This window comes from Apium graveolens, chromosome 2 (genome assembly GCF_009905375.1).
Source record: "Apium graveolens cultivar Ventura chromosome 2, ASM990537v1, whole genome shotgun sequence".
Classification (NCBI taxonomy): domain Eukaryota; kingdom Viridiplantae; phylum Streptophyta; class Magnoliopsida; order Apiales; family Apiaceae; genus Apium; species Apium graveolens.
In genome coordinates, this window is record NC_133648.1 from 114303065 (window position 1) to 114322671 (window position 19607).

Here is a 19607-nt window from a genome sequence, read left to right on the forward strand (position 1 = left end):
TTTACACCGATCATCGGGTGTTTGTCTCCAGGCATGCTACCTTCTTGGAAAAGGAGTTTATCCTTGAAGGAAACAGTGGGAGCAAAATTGAACTTGATGAAGTTCAAGAAGCACAAACTACTACAGATCGAGTAGAAACACCTGTTCTGACTAAACAACCTTTTGTGGAACAGCCCATTCATAGGTCAGGGAGAGCGTCTCACCAACTTGAGAGGTAATATGGCCTTGTCATTGAGAATGACAATGAGTTGTCGATCATTAATGATGACGACTCTGTGACCTATAATGAGGCTATGAGTAGTGTTGACTCAGAGAAATGGCATAGTGCCATGAAATCCAGAATGGAATCTATGTATATGGTTACAAAAGATAGATTATAGCAGATGGCCAGGTGGAGACCTTTAAGGCCAGGCTTTTGGGAAAAGGATTCAAACAAAGGCAATGGATTGACTTTGATGAAACCTTTTACATGTAGCCCTGTTAAAATCAGTTCGGATTTTGCTTGCGAATGCTGCTTACTACGACTATGTGATCTGGCAAATAGCCAGATGGTTTTCTTTCCAAGGGAAATGAAAACCTAGTGTGTAAGCTGCTGCGAACCATATGTGGTTTAAAGCAAGCTTCTCGAAAGATGGAACATTCGTTTTGATGAGACAATCAAAGAGTTTGATTTTATCAAAAACAAAGATGAACCATGGGTCTACAAAAGGGTTAGTGGGAGCGCGGTAACATTTCTTGTATTGTATTGAAATAGAGTTGACACACATAACAACATAGCAGACCCACTCACAAAGCTACTTTCTGAAAGTCACTTTGATCGTCATAAAGACAAGATGGGTATTAGATACCAGACTGATTGGCTTTAGTACAAGTGGGAGATTGAAAGGAATATGTCCTAAGTCCAATCATGTATTAGGATTTAGGAATAATTTTTATGTAATCTGTTTTGATTTCATTGATATTAATAAAAGACTTGTTTTGTTTTTATTACGGGCTCTATCTATTTAAGTGTTTAAATAAGATATACCATAGTTTAGAGTAAAGCTTTTTATGGATTATGATGAGATCATAATAGTGAGACCTAAAAAGATGATAACTCTAAACTTAAATAGTTCCTGGTCATAGGATTACTAACTGGTAATTAATAATATGCAGAGATCGGTACATACTATGCTTGCTTCATTATGAAGGATGTCTGTTCTCATAGACATTTGTGTGGTGACACTATAGCTAGTATGTAGGTGCTTATTATGGAATAAGTTCACTGAACATGACTCGCACAGCTGAACAACTGATGGAGTTCACTCACGTGTCAGCAGTTGTTCATATAGTGATAGTTGTACAAGTATCCTTAGACTTGAGGTCATCATAGTCATCTTGTGTACACTGAACTATGTTTTGGTTTAGTTCTTAGTCTCCAGGGACAATTATTAGGGCTCTTCTGGGTATAGGAATTTGTACACGAAGATAGTGTATGATCAATAAAGGATCTACCCCTTCCAGTGAAGGGAGCGAATGTTCAAGGCTGATCCACTTATGCTAGTTCAGGAATCTCTGGCCAGAGTAAATGAAATTAGAAAGGAGTTTCTAATTTGCATAGAACTACGCATAGTAAATGGTAAGCAAAGTGATTGAATTAGATAGGCTTGACACGAGATCCATGCCTTGTATTTAATCGGGACATTGTAGGGTAGAAGGAGTTTATTGTACGGTAACTATTCACTGACAGGTTCTTGGTATTCTAAGTAGTGAATTCATATTATCCGGATAGTCGTGATATGTTGAGAAGCATCACTCACGATGTAGAATAAATGTGATTAATTAATTAATCATATTTAATAAATTAGAGAATTTATATAAGTAATGATAAAATAGTTTTATTATTATTTAGTTCTACTACCGGCTTAATATTGAACCTACAGGGTCACACCATAAAAAGAGAATGATTTAATGGTGCAGGAATTAATTAATAATGGCTAAATAATTATTTATTTGTGAAATAAATAATTAATTGGCAAATTTAATAATTGATTAAATGAGATTTAATTGATTATAAATTAATTAAGAAAAGTTCTTAATATTATTAATTAAAGGATTTAATTTTTGGAAATTAAATCAAGAGAGAGAATTATTTCTAAAGTGTTTAGAAAAAGGATTAATGATTAAAAGGTGTTTTAATTATTAATGAGAATAATTAATGGGATAATAATAATAATATTTATGGGAAAATTTCAGCTGAAAATTTTGCCTATAAATACACTATTATAGACCCTATTTTATTCCAACCCACATCAAACCCGAAAACCCAAAAAGTTTGGAAAACCCAATTCTCTCCACCTCCTTCCTCCTCCTTAACATCGTTTTCTTGGTGGATACCGGTGGAGTGCTTCACACTTGAGGAGCAACTGCTAAGGATCTCTGATCGTTGTCTCCGAATTATTTTTAAAGGTTAGATTCGATCCCTCGAATTTTTATTCACGATTTATATGCTTTTATTTGGATTTTGTATGCGTAAAAGTATTTTGCCATGACCCCGCTGCGTTAAAAATCCAACATGAACGTTCCAGGAACGAGAGTTGAGAAACTAATTAAGGTTTTGGTTTTGATTGTAGATTCGGAGTGTGAGGGCATTCAGGCTAGGAAAGGGAAATGTATACTAGGTGGCAGTAGTTCAACCTTCAGGAAAACGAATTCAGGCAAGTAACTCTATTTACTTTTGTAAATGGTTATAGAGAGGATATTGTTCATACCATGTAGAGTATTGAACTGTTAAAGTAATGAACCCCTGTTATTGATTTGAGATACCCTGTCTTTGATCTTGTGAAATTGTTATTGATAAGCTTATTGATCCAACCCCTTTGGTAACTCTTTTTCCTGTTCTAATTATTTGTTATACCATGAACTGTTATAAACCCTATAAGTACCTTTATGAACCCCTTGTAATGATGCTTCGTTCTTTGTTTACCTTATCCTCTATTGATCCTTGAAACGGTTTTGATTTCCCTAACTTGAGTACCATGTTATCATTGATCAAGTTCCCTAGAATTGAACTTTGCTTATCCCTAATTCATTCCCTTCAGTTTGAAATTCTTGAAATTGAACTTAAGAATGAGTTTCGACTTGAAAAAGTCCAAATGATTTCATATTCTTGGTAACTGTAAAATGAATTTAGTAAACCTACCTTTTTCCAACTCAAGGTTTTCCAAATGAATTCCTGATGGATTGGATTGGGACGTAAGAGGCTAGTGGGACTAGTCCAGTCATAGTAAGAGGCTAGCGACGCTATTCCAGTTTAAGGCTGAAATTATGCCATTGGTACCTTAAAGACCGGATGGAGGTCGGTACGGGCTGATCACCCGTATTATTATGAAATGAAAGATAAAGTGGTCCAATCAAGGGTTCCATAATGATTTTAAAAAGAATTGAAATTTCCTATTCAGTAATTGATTCTTTGAAAATGAAAAAGATTTATATTGCTTTGAAAAGAGTTGATTGTGATACTGTAGAGCTTAAAGCTTGTGAACCCTGATTTTTGATTCTGTTGATCATATAATTGATTCCTTATAATGAAAAGATTTGTCGCTTTCCATTTGAAAGATCTGTTTTGATCCTTTAATGATTTGTGAAGAATGTCGACTTTCACCCTGCTTTGAGCCTTGTTCCTTGAAAGCCCAAAATTTTCTTCATAACCCCTTTTATAACTTGAAAAATAGAAATCTACCACCTAGAACTGATAAAGTAGAATGCCTTGAGATCAGTAAAGTATATTGTGGATTTTGTATGGTAGAACTGCCGTTTAGTTACTTGCTGAGTTTATACTCATATGTTTTGTTTTAATCTAACCATGGTAATTAAGCAAGAAGATGGCCAGGCTTAGGCGCACTGCTCGTAAGAGCGTACCTGGTGGTCCCTATCGTGTTGAGGGCTTTCGGTTGCCAGAGCAGGTAGTAAAGTTTTTGAGTGAGCAAGCGCTTAGCCAGAGAGTTGTAAAGATATAATGGGTTATCTGTCGGTTCCAAGCCGGGATCGACTATGTATATTTGATTTTATTTTGGGGTTGTAAGTTATATATTATGGTTGGTAGTTGTAATCTTGTCTCATACTTAATCCTGTTTGATCCTGTTAGTAGCTAATCGGGGTTTATGCTTATTTATAGTAGATTAAAGGTGTGTGGGACCTCATTTCCTAACCCCGAGATTGAGGGCGTCACAATTCATAAGTGGCAGAGTGCACGAGAAGAGTTCAACCTCTCTCATGGGCATAATCCAAGGAGCAAAGGAGTCCTTGAGAGAGTATCTGAATCGATTTACGAAAGAGGCTTTGAAGGTCCCTGATCTTAATGATAAGGTAGCTATGATAGCCCTACAGCAAGGAACTAGAGATGAGTTCTTTAAGATGTCCCTGGCTAAACGCCCTCTTGAGAGAATGCTGCAGCTCCAGGATAGGGATGAAAAGTATATCAAGGTGGATGAGAGTATGAAGAAGACGTCTATAAATAATAAACCTACTGGAAATAAGAAGAGGAAGACGGATCACGAGTACGACGCTAAGGACAAGTATCCACGAATTAGCAAAAGCTCCGACTCCTCCTCAACCAAGAAGAATCAGCAACCAAGGTTTGCTGAGTATGCGAGGTTAAACGCTCCAAGGAGCCATATCCTTATGAAAATTGAGAAGGACAAAGACTTCAAATGGGCGAAGCCACTAAGGGGGGACCCCGAGAAAAGATACAAGAGTAGGTACTGCAGGTTTCACAAAGATGTCGGTCATGATACTGACGATTGTAGGCAGCTCAAGGATGAGATTGAGTATCTGATCCGAAGGGGAAAGTTTGGACATTTCACCAAGGGTAATGAGGCCGGGGGCCAGAAGAGAGATAATGATCGAAGAGATAACGATCGGAGGGGTAACGACACAGATCGCAACCCATAGCCCTGAGGGCCGGTAATCAATAAAATCTCGGGGGGTCCTACAATAGCTGGCACTACAAGGAACTCCCGAAAAGCATATGCAAGAGAAGTAATGAGCATAGTTGGGGAACCATCTAAGCGTTCCAAGTCAGAGATGACACTTGAATTTGGTGACCCGGACCTTGAAGGTTTGAAATTTCCTCAGGATGATCCTCTGGTTATCACTCTGATAATTAGAAATTATCCTATTATGAGGGTCCCAGTGGACAATGGAGTTTCCGTGGACATTCTGTTTTATGATACATTCATAAGGATGGGCTATAATGACTCTCAACTAACTCCATCTGACGCACCCATCTACGGGTTTAACCATGTGGAATGTAAAGTCGAGGGAGCAATACAACTTCTCGTAACTATCAGGGAAGAGCCCAGGGAGGCCACGCAAATGTTGAACTTTCAGGTTGTCAAGGAAGCCTCTACCTACAATGCCATCATGGGCAGGACAGGGATCCACGCTTTTAAGGCTGTGCCCTCAACTTACCATGTGGTATTGAAGTTCCCAGCTAGAAATGGTGTTGGAGAAACAAGAGAAGATCAGAAAATGGCCCGCAGTTGCTATGTCGCAGCACTTAGGCCCGATGGAACCGGGGGGCAGGTTCTCCCCATAGAAGACATGGATGTCCGAGAGAATGACAAACTATGAGGAAAGCCAGCAGAGGACTTGGTCCCAATTCCCTTAGATCCCTCAGACCCGAAAAAGGTCACATACATTGGGGCATCTTTGGACAAGCCCTTGAAGGGTCGAATAACAACTTTCCTCCAAGAGAACAATGATGTATTCGCTTGGACAGCAACTGATATGCCCAGGATTGACCCGAACCTTATAACTCATAGGTTGAACATTAATCCAACTCGAAAGGCTGTAAAGCAAAAGAAGAGAACTTATGCCCCTGATAGGCCAGAAGCCATTAAGCAGGAGGTCGAGAAGCTTTTAAAACCTAGATTTATTAAGGAAGTGCAATTCCCTGAATGGTTGGCCAACCCCGTAATGGTTAAGAAGGCCAATGGAAAGTGGAGGATGTGGATTGACTTCACTAATTTGAATGATGCATGTCCCAAAGACTGTTACCCCCTACCAAGGATTGATACCCTGATCGATGCCACTGCTGGACATGAGATGCTAAGCTTTAGGGATGTCTTCAGTGGTTAAAATCAGATTAGAATGCATAAGGATGACGCCCCCAAGGTATCTTTTCTAACTGACTTTGGTGTATTTTGCTATCTTATTATGGATTTTGGACTTAAGAATGCAGGAGCTACTTACCAAAGACTAGTAAATAAGATATTTTCCCATCTAATTAGGATTTTCCAACTACAAACAATGAAGCAGAATATGAAGTATTGATAGCTGGCATAGGCTTGGCTAGAACCGTGAGGGCCAAGAACCTGAAGGTTTGTGGAGACTCGAGACTTGTGGTTGCTCAAGTTAATGGGAAATTTGAGGCCAAGGATGATACAATGGCTAAGTACCTGAGAGTCGTAAAGAGAATACTGACCCAGTTTGATGAATGGTACGCAGAACATGTTTTGAGAGAGGAGAACACTACGGCGGATGCCTTATCTCAGTTTTCCTCGTCTGAAATCGAGAAATACACAAGAATTATTTACTTCCGGGTCTTGAAGACCCCTACTATTCATGTCATAAATCTGATAGCACCAGTTGGTATGGCAAGCTGTTGGATAGACCCGATCAAAACCCACTTAGAAAATGGATGGCTCCCCGACGATGCCGAGGATGCACGTAAGTTGTCGGTTAGAGCATTGAGATACTCACTGATTGGAGGCCTTCTTTCCAAAAGGTCCTTTGTTATTCCATACTTAAATTGCATAAGACCTCTTGAAGCAGAGGAGGCACTTAAAGAAGCCCATAAAGGTATTTGTGGATAGCACTTGGGGGGAAGAACCCTCGCTCACAAGATAACTCGGTTGGGGTTCTACTTGCCAACTATGCTAGCCGATGCAAAGGCTTATGTGAAAAAATGTGACAGGTGCCAGATGCACGCTCCAATAGTACGACAGCCCCCAGAGAGGCTTACATCGATCAACACACCCATCCCTTTTGCAATGTGGGGAATGGACATACTTGGACCATTTCCCGTAGCATCGGGACAGAGGAAGTTCATTGTGGTAGCAATAGACTACTTTACGAAGTGGATTGAGGCTAAGGCACTAACCAAGATAACCATCAAGCAAATTGTCCAATTCTTCTGCGAGAATGTGATATGCCGGTATGGAATCCCATGTATTCTTGTCACGGATAATGGGAAACAATTTGATAATGCAGAGTTCATAGAGTACTGCGACGATAACAGCATAGAACTTCGCTTCACCTCGGTTGCACATTCTCAGGCAAATGGGCAAGCGGAAGTTGCTAACAGAATCATCCTTGATGGACTTAAGAAGAGGATGGAAGACTCAAGAAACACTTGGGTGGATGAGTTGCTGCCTATACTATGGGCATATCATACCACCTGCAAAGTGACAAATGAAGCTACCCCATTCATGCTGGCTTACGGAGTCGAGCCAATGGTGCCCCTTGAGATCACTCTTGGATCCCCTAATATTGAAGCTTATGAGCCAGAAACCAACAAAGAAGGCATGAGGCTCGCTCTCGATCTTATTGATGAGGTCAAAGATGAGGCCAATACCCGTAATGCAGAGCATCAACGAAGAGCCTCCCTCTATTACAATAGAAGGGTTAAAGAAAGGTTCTTTTACCAAGGAGACTTGATCTCAAGAAAAATTGTGGCATCAGGAGTTGAAGAGAAAGAAAAGCTAACCCATAACCGGGAAATGCCGTATAAGGTCAAGAAAATATTAGGACCGGTGACAAAGTGTCTCATACCTGGCACGTTTTGAACCTGAAGGTTTATTATGTTTAGGATATGAAAGACATGTTCCTAGTACTTAGTATTAAATGGAGGAATAAGGTCTACCAATGCACGAGCATCTAATGAATAAAATCCTAAATAAACCAAAAGTACCGAAAATGAAAAACGAATATGAAATCAAACTACAAATACAGGAGATCCTGAAGGATCATAGATCAAGTCATGATGAACAATTAGGTAACACACCGAAGATGTTCAAGTCCATGAAGGACCGCAAATAGATAAAAGCCATACATGGCAAACAAAGCCATGCAAGGCATAAACACTGAAGGACAATCTATAGTCCAAAATCAGATGATTGGCCAATAGTGGCAACCTCAAAAACAACCCAAAGGCTAGGAAAGCCCCACAAATTTATCATATTCGGGTAATAGCTATGAATAGAGCCAATGAACATATTAACAGAGCGCACTCATCATCATGGGTGTCCATCATCTTGAATAAGTCTTCCGACTGTTGATAAATGCTAAGAGAGCTCTAGAATCCCAATCCTGAAACTTTCTCTCAAGATTCTTCATCAATGCCTCCAAGGCCATGTGATCACTCCTTCATTTTGCATTCTTAGTGAAAGAAGCTGCGAAGTAGGCGTTGGCCTAATAAGAAAAAGATATTAGAAAGCTAACTTCACAAAATACACTACAGACTCCAGTCTACCAAAGAAGCTTGATCAGCCTCCATAAAGGCCCTTGACCAACTGGATATCTCTCGGAAAGGGCTCCAGCAGACCAGCCTCCAAGGGAGGCTTTAAGCCAATCAGGCTCCTCCTTAAATTTGATGTATTGAAAGTTCTAAAATGAAGAGATGTACTTGATACAAGGCATGAGCCCCGCACATCTCCGCTTCAGGAAGTTGTTCGCCTAATTAGAACAAATTTAATCAATGATAAATTAGGAGGAAGATAGGAACCCTCGACATAGAAACCTCTAAGGCCATCTTTAACAAGCTTCCTTTGAATTATAAGGACCCATCAAGAAGACGCACATGATAGTTTATGTTCGAGGCCCGTCACGAACGTGATCGAGACGTGTTGTCCAAGAAAGCAAAAATATTTCCCCCTGATCGACCAGAGGGGTCATGAATGGACCCCTTGGCCGACTAAAGGAGGACGAGTAGCCATCCATGACGAACTTTGACCGTCTAAAGGGTCCTCAGATGAGGCCCCCACCCGGCAAGGCACCCCTCGAACAAAAAAGAGAGAAGAAAGTCTAAGCCACAACTTGATATTGAGAAGATTGAAGTTCAAGAACTTCCACGAAATAAGCTCCCGAAGGCCAAGAAGCTCTAGAAATTGAGGTTACGGTCGACCAGGGCCTCAAGTGCGTGGTCTCTATGGCCGACCAAGAGTCCTTGAATCCGACTCCTCCACATGGAGGGGTTAGGCCGACTAGGACTTCCTCGAAAGAATGTCTCCAGAAATCCGGAACTAATAGGGATGTCCCCCAAATGAAGGTTCCAAGAAAACCATGAACTAGAGCCAAGGGATGCTCCTAGTGAAGACAGGAACTTTCACAGAAATAATTTTCATAAAGAACAGAACGTTCACGAGAGCAAGTTTCATGAAGAGTAAGACGCTCACGGATGTGAGATTCTGGCCTACCAAGAGTTACTGATGCTTAGTCCTCCACAAGGAAAGATTAGGCCGACTAGATAATAAGTGGATTTTATATCCACTTGGAACGCTTTATTACAAGCTTAAATTGGTGTTTTGGACTCAAGTTATTATTTTGATGTGTTTTTGTGTTATTGCATTTCAGGTATCAGTTAAAGGAAGAAAGGAGGTTTTACAGGAAATATGATAAAAAGTGATCAGATTTGGAAGCTTAGGACATTGTCAAGTTGTATAGAATCTCGTTAGCTTCGCGTTGGCAGTTGAATCGCCTAATTCTGACGAGTAGAACTCAAGTTATAGCCAAAACAAGATTCATCAGAAATTTTTCCAGACAGGCAACAGGCGCCCGCCCGGGATGTGGGGCGGCCGCCCGGGAGCTGAGGCACCCGCCCGGAGAGCTGAGGCAGCCGCCCAAGGAGCGGCCGGTCGCTGATTTCGTTGAAAAAGCCTTTTTTGAGTGGAATTTGACGATTTTAAGGGTCCAGGTCCACCAGGGGCGTATATATACTTAAAAAAGGGTTTTCATCATCCGGGAAGATTGGGATACCAAGGAGAAGACCTAGAAGCACAGAACAACTCTGAAAAAGAAGATCTTGTTTTCAACTTGTGATTCTTTGAATTAGTTGTAACCTTGGATGCTCTTTCTCGTTCTTGTTGAACCTAGATCTCGTTTATTCATACTTTAAGTATTATTCAATTTATTAAGACCATGTTTATACCATGCTTTCATTAGAACCCACGGTGACGATGAGTTCAATTATGAACTAATCGTTGTCATGGAATTCTAGCGGATTTACTTATGGATTTCAATAAATAATTTGTTTCAATATTTTGGTGTATGGTGATTGATTGATATCCTAGTATTGGTTGTGCTTATTTATCTTATGTGCATAGCTAACATATAAGATAGGGTGTTAATCTCTATTGAAGTGATAGTGAATATAGAGGTTTAGAACTTGCCATGCTAGCATAGGTTCATGTATGTGTATGCATGATTCGTAGGTAACTCTAACCGTTTTACTTGCCCTATATAATCATTATGGATAACTTGTGCTTAAACCGTTATGTTGTCAAATTCTATAAACATATAGGGTCTCAATATAATTGGTGTTTATTCAGCTTCTATCTCTTTTGTGGATGTCTGGTAGAATGGTACTCGTGCAACGAAAGTTGGCGTTTATCAGTTTCGTGTTATCTGATTAGTGTCATGACCATCACATGCTAAGGTTAAGAACAATAAGGCTATTGAATGAAGTATTTAATGAAGTTAGAATCCCATGTTTGTCATATATAGTAATTCAACCTCAATTCTCTTAGTTAATGTTATTTAGTATAATTTCTTAGTTTAATCAAAACCCAAATTGTTATTTGTTTTAGAATTGAACGATAGCCATACATTGTTGCATAGGTGCATAAATTGAACTTAACATAAACCAGTCTCTGTGGGAACGAATCTGATTTATATCTTATACTACTTGTGATCGCGTATACTTGCGTGAATATTAGCACGTGTTTTCGCTCTAACAAGTTTTTGGCGCCGCTGCTGGGGACTCGGTGTTAATTTTTAGTTTATGTGCTTGTCATCAGTGGTCGTTAATGTTCACTGACTCGGATTCTTTTACTTTCATGGTTTATTTGTTTGTGTTTCAGGTACTCATTACAATGGGAGATCCAGCAGCACGAACGAAAGCCTTGATGGATTTTTCTCAACCCAAGATCAATGACATTCAATCTAGCATTGTTCGGCCAGCTATCACAGCTAATACCTTTAAGATCAAGCCTGGCATAATTCAATGGGTGCAGAATTCAATCCAGTTTGGGGGTTCTTCAACGGAAGATCCCAACATGCACATTAGGGATTTCATTGAGATCTGCGACACCTTCAAGTTCAACTGTATTTCTGAAGATGCTGTGAAGTTGAGACTCTTCCCATTCTCTCTGAGGGACAAGGCTAAGAGCTAGTTACACTCTCTACCAGCTTATTCAATTACTACTTGGGAAGATCTTGCTCAGAAGTTTCTTACTAAATTCTTCCCTATGGCGAAGACAGCTGCAATCAGGAATGCTCTTACTCAATTTGTGCAGGAATCAGGAGAATCTTTATATGAAGCTTGGGAGCGCTACAAGGAGATGCTTAGGAAGTGTCCTCATCATGGAATGCCTGATTGGATGATCATCACTTGTTTTTACAATGGGTTGGGAGCACAGTCCAGACCCATGCTCGATGCAGCATCAGGCGGAGCATTATGGACAAAGAGCTATGAGGAAGCTTATGATCTAATTGAACTGATGGCTGCTAATGAATATCAGTATCCAACCCAAAGATGTCCACATGGCAAGGTAGCAGGAGTTCTTGAAGTGGATACAGCTACGGCTATCACTGCTTAACTAAAGGCGTTGTCTATGAAGTTCGATTCTTTGGCTAACTATGGTGTTAAGCAGATAATTAGTGTTTGTGAGCTGTGTGCAGGTCCGCATGTGACGGAGCAATGTGCTATATCTAGTGACAGCTCAGTTTGTGAGCAACTTTCAGAGATCACAGCAACCAGTTCCAGACACTTATCATCCTGACAACTGGAATCATCCTAACTTCAGTTGGAGCAACAATCAGAATGCGATGCAACAGCCGTTCCATCAGTTTGGAAATAAGTTATTCAACCCTCCTGGTTTTCAGCAACAAATAACACCAAAATAACAAACTCATGGTGCATGTCTATCTTCGAATGAAAAATCTGAATTGGAGGAGTTGCGGCTTATGTGGAAAAACCAGGCTCTTATATGCCAAAGCCAGGTTGTTTCTATCAAGACTCTCGAGAACCAAATAGGGCAAATTGCTAATGCCTTATTGAATCGACCACCAGAACCCTTCCTAGTGATACAGAAGCCAATCCATGAAAGAGGGAAGTTGAAGAACAGGTGAACGCCATCACCTTAAGGTCTGGAAAGGTTGCAAGCCCCCAAGTTCAGCAAGACGAAGAGCCTGAAAAATCTCAAGTTTCAGAAAATGCAGTTGTGGCTGAAGAAGAAGTGCATAAGGAAGCAGAGGTGGAACCAAGGAATACTACTGTGGAACACACTCCTCCTGAGGATAATACAGGGGAGAACAGATCTATACTCCACCTCCTTTTCCTAAGAGGCTGCAGAAGAAAAAGCTGGATAAGCAGTTTGAGAAGTTTTTGGAGGTGTTCAAGAAACTTCATATCAACATACCTTTCGCTGAAGGTCTTGAACAGATGCCTAGCTATGCGAGGTTTATGAAATGTATTCTCTCTCGAAAAGTTAAGCTCGATGACTTAGAGACCGTTGCTCTAACGGAGGAATGTAGTGCTGTGCTGCAACAGAAGTTGCCTCCATAGCTTAAAGATCCTAGAAGCTTCATTATTCCTTACACCATCGGAAACTTGTCATTCGACAAGTGTTTATGTGATTTAGGAGCTAACAACAATCTGATGCCCTTATCTATCTTCTAGAAGCTTGGTCTTTCTGATCTGAAACCAACATACATGTCATTGCAACTAGCTGACCGTTCCATCGCTTATCCAGGAGGTATAGTGGAGGATGTCTTGGTCAAGGGGGATAAACTCATCTTCTCTGCTGACTTTGTAATTCTTGATTTCGAGGAAGATAAGAAGATTCCCATTATCTTAGGAAGACCATTCTTAGAGACTGGTCGAACTATGATTAATGTGCAAAAATGAGAGCTTTTGATGAAGGTTCACGATCAAAAGGTCACTTTTAATATGTTCAAGGAAATAAAGTTATCCATAGCTAAAGAGGAGTGCTTTAAAGTAGAGCAAATGCAGGTTTTGAATGCACCTCCGTGGAAGAGGAAGTTGGATTTTCCATTCGATTCTCTTGGGTTAGCAGAGCTGAAAATTTCTCAGGAGCGTTTTGAAACATTTATTCAAGAAGCTCCCATACTTGAGCTCAACCGAAAGCCAAATCACTTGAGTTATTCATTCTTAGCTGCACCCCATGATAAGGGGTTGGGATATATTTTTGATGATTTAGAGAGTGGCTGGACGGATCTTCTAGTGCCTATAGAGGGTTCTTTTCATGTGCCATAGACAGTTGATAGGTTTGGTCTTGGTGATGAACAATATAGAAGATTGACTAGGCGTATGGAGGCCATGCATGTCATCCACCAATATTTTGCTGAAGATTTGACACACACTTTCGGTACTGTTGTCCGAGACACTGGTGGCGAGGTTGATTGGCTACCTGATCCTCCACCCGACAAGGGTGACTCTCCCGCTAATTAGGTATGCCTGAAATCCTTATTATTACCTTCAATGAGGACATTAAAAATTTTAAGTTTGGGGGTGATAATATAAGGATTAGTAGTGTGTGTGTCCATATAGATTCATATAGATTCATATTGCATGTTTAGTTGTAGTTCATTCATATTTTTGCATGATTATTCCTTTAGGACATATTTGTTTGTTTTTATGTGATTTCATATAGTTGCATTTGCATGCAAATTTAGCATGATCCCTTAAGATGAACTATGATATTTGATAGGTTGATGTTGATTTCAGTGTAGCGATGACGAATAGAGGGATGTTTAAGTCTTAATGAATTGATTTGCATGCTAGAAACAAATATTTTCACAAAGTCTTATAGGGTTGCTTTTGATCTAGATCATGATCATACTTGTTTGTTGTCGAGATTTAATCACTTGGTTATATTTAGAATTTGTGATATTCTCGTAATGACGTAAAAATACTGATATTTTTTATCTGGAGAAAAACTTGGATTTTATTGCTAGTTATTGTAATGCTGGGTTTCAAATGGCTAGTAGCCAGCTCATATTTTTATGAGTAGTCTAGGGTTGAATGAGATGGAGCGAAACACACTCATTCAGAAATTATTGAAAAAAAAAAGAAAAAAAGAGAAAAAAAAATAGAAAAAAAGTATGTGTTTATGCATAATTGATCAAGAGTGAGCTCTTTAATACTCGAGTTATTAAGTTCTAGGGGACTTTGTGCCTAGTGACCTAAGGCTTTTATAGTTTGGGATCCGCTAACCTAACGCTGGCTGCATGGATATTATTGTATAAGTCTTTTGGGACCTCATTCATTGCACGGTCAAATAAGCATCTTTGCTATGTGTTCAATAATAGTGTGAATCCTTGTATAACTCCAGTAGAAAGGAGGTATTGTGAGTCATAATACGTTTATTGTCTATTCTGTTTATAAACTTTTGATTGTTTCGATGATAGATAAGTCATGGTTATTGATCTAGTATCGAGAGATATCTGTTAAGCATTCCACGCACGCACGTTTCTGGTTTATGAGTTGGTTTGTGGGATTTATTCGAGCTCTATTTAAAGTCATTGCATTCTTAGAGGCATTGGCTTATTCATTTGGTTATGGTTATTTTGAGGGGATCGATTGCATTATCATTTAGTTGCATTCACGTAGTTGCATTCATGCATTAGGTTTATTTTGTAGTTTTGAGTCTGTTTATGCTTGAGGACAAGCATCGATTCAAGTTTGGGGGTGTGATAAGTGGATTTTATATCCACTTGGAATGCTTTATTACAAGCTTAAATTGGTGTTTTGGACTCAAGTTGTTGGTATTTTAATGTGTCTTTCTGTTATTGCATTTCAGGTATCAGTTAAAGGAAGAAAGGAGCTTCTAAAGGAACTATGACAAAAAGTGATCAGATTTGGAAGCCTAAGCCATTGACAAGTTGTATAGAATCTCGTTAGCTTCGCGTGGGCAGTTGAATTGCCTAATTCTGACAAGTAAAACTTAAGTTATGGCCAAAACAAGATTCATCAGAAATTTTTCCAGACAGGCTCCAGGCGCCCGCCTCGGATGTGGGGTGGCCGCCCGGGAGCTGAGGCGCCCGCCCGGAGAGCTGAGGTGGTCGCCCGAGGCGCGGCTGGTCGCTGATTTCGCTGAAAAAGCCTTTTTTTAGTGGAATTTGACGATTTTAAGGGTCCAGGTTCACTAGGGGCGTATAAATACTTAAAAAAGGGTTTTCATCATCCGGGAAGATTGGGATACCAAGGAGAAGACCTAGAAGCACATAACAACTCCGAAAAAGAAGATATTGTTTTGAACTTGTGATTCTTTGAATTAGTTGTAACTTTGGATGCTCGTTTTCGTTCTTGTTGAACCTAGATCTCGTTTATTCGTACTTTAATTATTATTCAATTAATTAAGACCATGTTTATACCATGCTTTCATTGGAGCCCATGGGGACGATGAGTTCAATTATGAACTAATCGTTTTCATGGGATTCTAGCGGATTTACTTATGGATTTTAATAATTAATTTGTTTCAATATTTTGGTGTATGGTGATTGATTGATATCCTAGTATTGGTTGTGCTTATTCGTCTTATGTGCGTAGCTAACATATAAGATAGCGTGTTAATCTCTATTGAAGCGATAGTGAATATAGAGGTTTAGAACTTGCCATGCTAGCATAGGTTCATGTATGTGTATGCATGATTCGTAGGTAACTCTAACCGTTTTACTTGCCCTATGTAATCATTATGGATAGCTTGTGCTTAAACCGTTATTTTGTCAAATTCTATAGACATATAGGGTCCCAATATAATTGGTGCCTATTCAGCTTCTATCTCTTTTATGGATGTCTGGTAGAATGGTACTCTTGCAACGAAAGTTGGCGTTTATCAGTTTCGTGTTATCTGATTAGTGTCATCACCATCACATGCTAAGGTTAAGAATAATAAGGCTATTGAATGAAGTATTTATTGAAGTTTGAATCCCATGTTTGTCATATATAGTAATTCAACCTCAATTCTCTTAGTTAATATTATTTAGTATAATTTTTTAGTTTAATCAAAACCTAAATTGTTATTTGTCTTAGCATTGAACTATAGCCATACATTGTTGCATAGGTGCATAAATTGAACTTAACCTAAACCAGACTCTGTGGGAACAAATCTGATTTATATCTTATACTACTTGCGATCACGTATACTTGCGTGAATATTAGCGCGTGTTTTCGCCCTAACAAGTTTTTGGCGCCGCTGCCGGGGAATCGGTGTTAATTTTTAGTTTATCTGCTTGTCATCAGTGGTCGTCAAAGTTCACTGACATGGATTCTTTGTACTTTCACGGTTTATTTGTTTGTGTTTCAGGTACTCATTACAATGGGAGATCCAAAAGCACGAACGAAAGCCTTAATAGATTTTTCTCAACCCAAGATCAATGACATTCAATCTAGCATTGTCCGACCAGCTATCACAGCTAATACCTTTGAGATCAAGCCTGGAATAATTTAATGGGTGCAGAATTCAATCCAGTTTGGGGGTTCTTCAACGGAAGATCCCAATATGCACATTAGGGATTTCATTGAGATCTGCGACATCTTCAAGTTCAACTGTGTTTCTGAAGATTCTGTGAAGCTGAGACTGTTCCCATTCTCTCTGAGGGACAAGGCTAAGAGTTGGTTACACTCTCTACCAGCTTGTTCGATTACTACTTGGGAAGATCTTGCTCAGAAGTTTCTTACTAAATTCTTCCCTATAGTGAAGACAACTGCAATCAGGAATGCTCTTACTCAATTTGTGCAGGAATCAGGAGAATCTTTATATGAAGCTTGGGAGCGCTACAAGGAGATGCTTAGGAAGTGTCCTCATCATGCAATGCCTGATTGGATGATCATCACTTGTTTTTACAATGGGTTGGGAGCACAGTCCAGACCCATGCTCGATGCAGCATCAGGCGGAGCATTATGGGCAAAGAGCTATGAGGAAGCTTATGATCTAATTGAACTGATAGCTACAAATGAATATCAGTATCCAACCCAGAGATGTCCACGGGGCAAGGTAGCAGGAGTTCTTGAAGTGGATAGAGCTACGGCTATCACTGCTCAACTAAAGGCGTTGTCTATGAAGATCGATTTTTTGGCTAACTATGGTGTTAAGCAGATAATTAGTGTTTGTGAGCTGTGTGCAGGTCCGCATGTGACGGAGCAATGCGCTATATCTAGTGACTCAACTCAGTTTATGAGCAACTTTCAGAGATTGCAGCAACCAGTTCCAGACACTTATCATCCTGACAACTGGAATCATCCTAACTTCAGTTAGAGCAACAATCAGAATACGATGCAACAGCCGTTCCAGCAGTTTGGAAATAAGCTATTCAACCCTCCTGGTTTTCAGCAACAAATTACACCAAAATAACAAACTCATGGTGCATGTCTATCTTCGAATGAAAAATCTGAATTGGAGGAGTTGCGGCTTATGTGCAAAAGCCAGGCTCTTATATGCCAAAGCCAGGTTGTTTCTATCAAGACTCTGGAGAACCAAATAGGGCAAATTGCTAATGCCTTATTGAATTGACCACCAGGAATGCTTCCTAGTGATATAGAAGCCAATCCAGGCAAGAGGGAAGTTGAAGAACAGGTGAACGCCATCACCTTAAGGTCTGGAAAGGTTGCAATCCCCAAAATTCAGCAAGACGAAGAGCCTGAAAAATCTCAAGTTTCAGAAAATACAGTTGTGGCTGAAGAAGAAGTGTTGAAGGAAGCAGAGGTGGAACCAAGGAAGACTACTGTGTAACACACTCCTCCCTAGGGTAATACAGGGGAGAAACATATCTATCCTCCACCTCATTTTCCTAAGAGGCTGCAGAAGAAAAAGCTGGATAAGCAGTTTAAGAAGTTTTTGGAGGTGTTCAAGAAACTTCATATCAACATACCTTTCGCTGAATTTCTTGAACAGATGCCTAGCTATGCGAGGTTTATGAAAGGTATTCTCTCTCGAATAGTGAAGCTCGATGACTTAGAGACCATTGCTCTAACGGAGAAATGCAGTGTTATGTTGCAATAGAAGTTGCCTCCGAAACTTAAAGATCCTGGAAGCTTCACTGTTCCTTGCACCATCGGAAACTTGTCATTCGACAAGTGTTTATGTGATTTAGGAGCTAGCATCAATCTGATGCCCATATCTATCTTCAAGAAGCTTGGTCTGCCTGATCTGAAACCAACATACATGTCATTGCAACTAGCTGACCGTTCCATCGCTTATCCAGGAGGTATAGTGGAGGATGTCTTGTCAAGGTGGATAAACTCATCTTCCCTGCTGACTTTGTAATTCTTGATTTCGAGGAAGATAAAAAGATTCCCATTATCTTGGGAAAACCATTCTTAGTGACTGGACGAACTATGATCGATGTGCAAAAAGGAGAGCTTTCGATGAAGGTTCACGATCAAAATGTCACTTTTAAAGTGTTCAAGGAAATAAAGTTACCCACATATAAAGAGGAGTGCTTTAAAGTAGAGCAAATGCAGGTTTTGAATGCACCTCTGTGGCAGAGGAAGTTGGATTTTCCATTCGATTCTCTTGGGTTAGCAGAGCTGAAAATTTCTCAGGAGCTTTTTGAACCATATATTCAAGAAGCTCCCATACTTGAGCTCAACCGAAAGCCAGATCACTTGAGTTATTCATTCTTAGGTGCACCCCATGATAAGGGGTTGGGATATATTTTTGATGATGTAGAGAGTGGCTGAACGGATCTTCCAGTGCCTACAGAGGGTTATTTTCATGCGCCACGGACAGTTGATAGGTTTGGTCTTGGTGATGAACAGTATAGAAGATTGATTAGGCGTATGGAGGCCATGCATGTCATCCACCGATATTTTGCTGAAGATTTGACACACACTTTCGGTACTGTTGTCCGAGACATGGGTGGCGAGGTAGATTGGCCACCTGATCCTCCACCCAACAAGGGTGACTCTCCCGCTAATTAGGTATGCCTGAAATCCTTATTATTACCTTCCATGAGGACATTGAAAATTTTAAGTTTCGGGGTGATAATGTAAAGATTAGTAGTGTGTGTGTCCATATAAATTCATATAGATTCATATTGCGTGTTTAGTTGTAGTTCATTCATATTTTTTGCATGATTATTCATTTAGGACATATTTGTTTGTTTTTATGTGATTTCATATAGTTGCATTTGCATGCATATTTAGCATGATCCCTTAAGATGAACTATGATATTTGATTAGTTGATGTTGATTTCAATGTGGTGATGACGAATAGAGGGATGTTTAAGTCTTAATGAATTGATTTGCATGCCAGAAACAAATATTTTCACAAAGTCTTATAGGGTTGCTTTTGATCTAGATCATGATCATACTTGTTTTTTGT

General features: G+C 39.7%; 2 non-coding genes across 2 annotated transcripts; both read right to left on the reverse strand.

Annotated features, from left to right (window-relative positions):
- Positions 1 to 11522: 11522 nt before the first annotated feature.
- On the reverse strand, positions 11523 to 11629 carry LOC141710108 (small nucleolar RNA R71). The gene has a single exon (XR_012570646.1). It is a non-coding gene; the product is annotated as a small nucleolar RNA R71 (small nucleolar RNA).
- Positions 11630 to 16991: 5362 nt separating this feature from the next.
- On the reverse strand, positions 16992 to 17098 carry LOC141710097 (small nucleolar RNA R71). Its single transcript, XR_012570635.1, has one exon. It is a non-coding gene; the product is annotated as a small nucleolar RNA R71 (small nucleolar RNA).
- Between the last annotated feature and the right edge of the window lie 2509 nt (positions 17099 to 19607).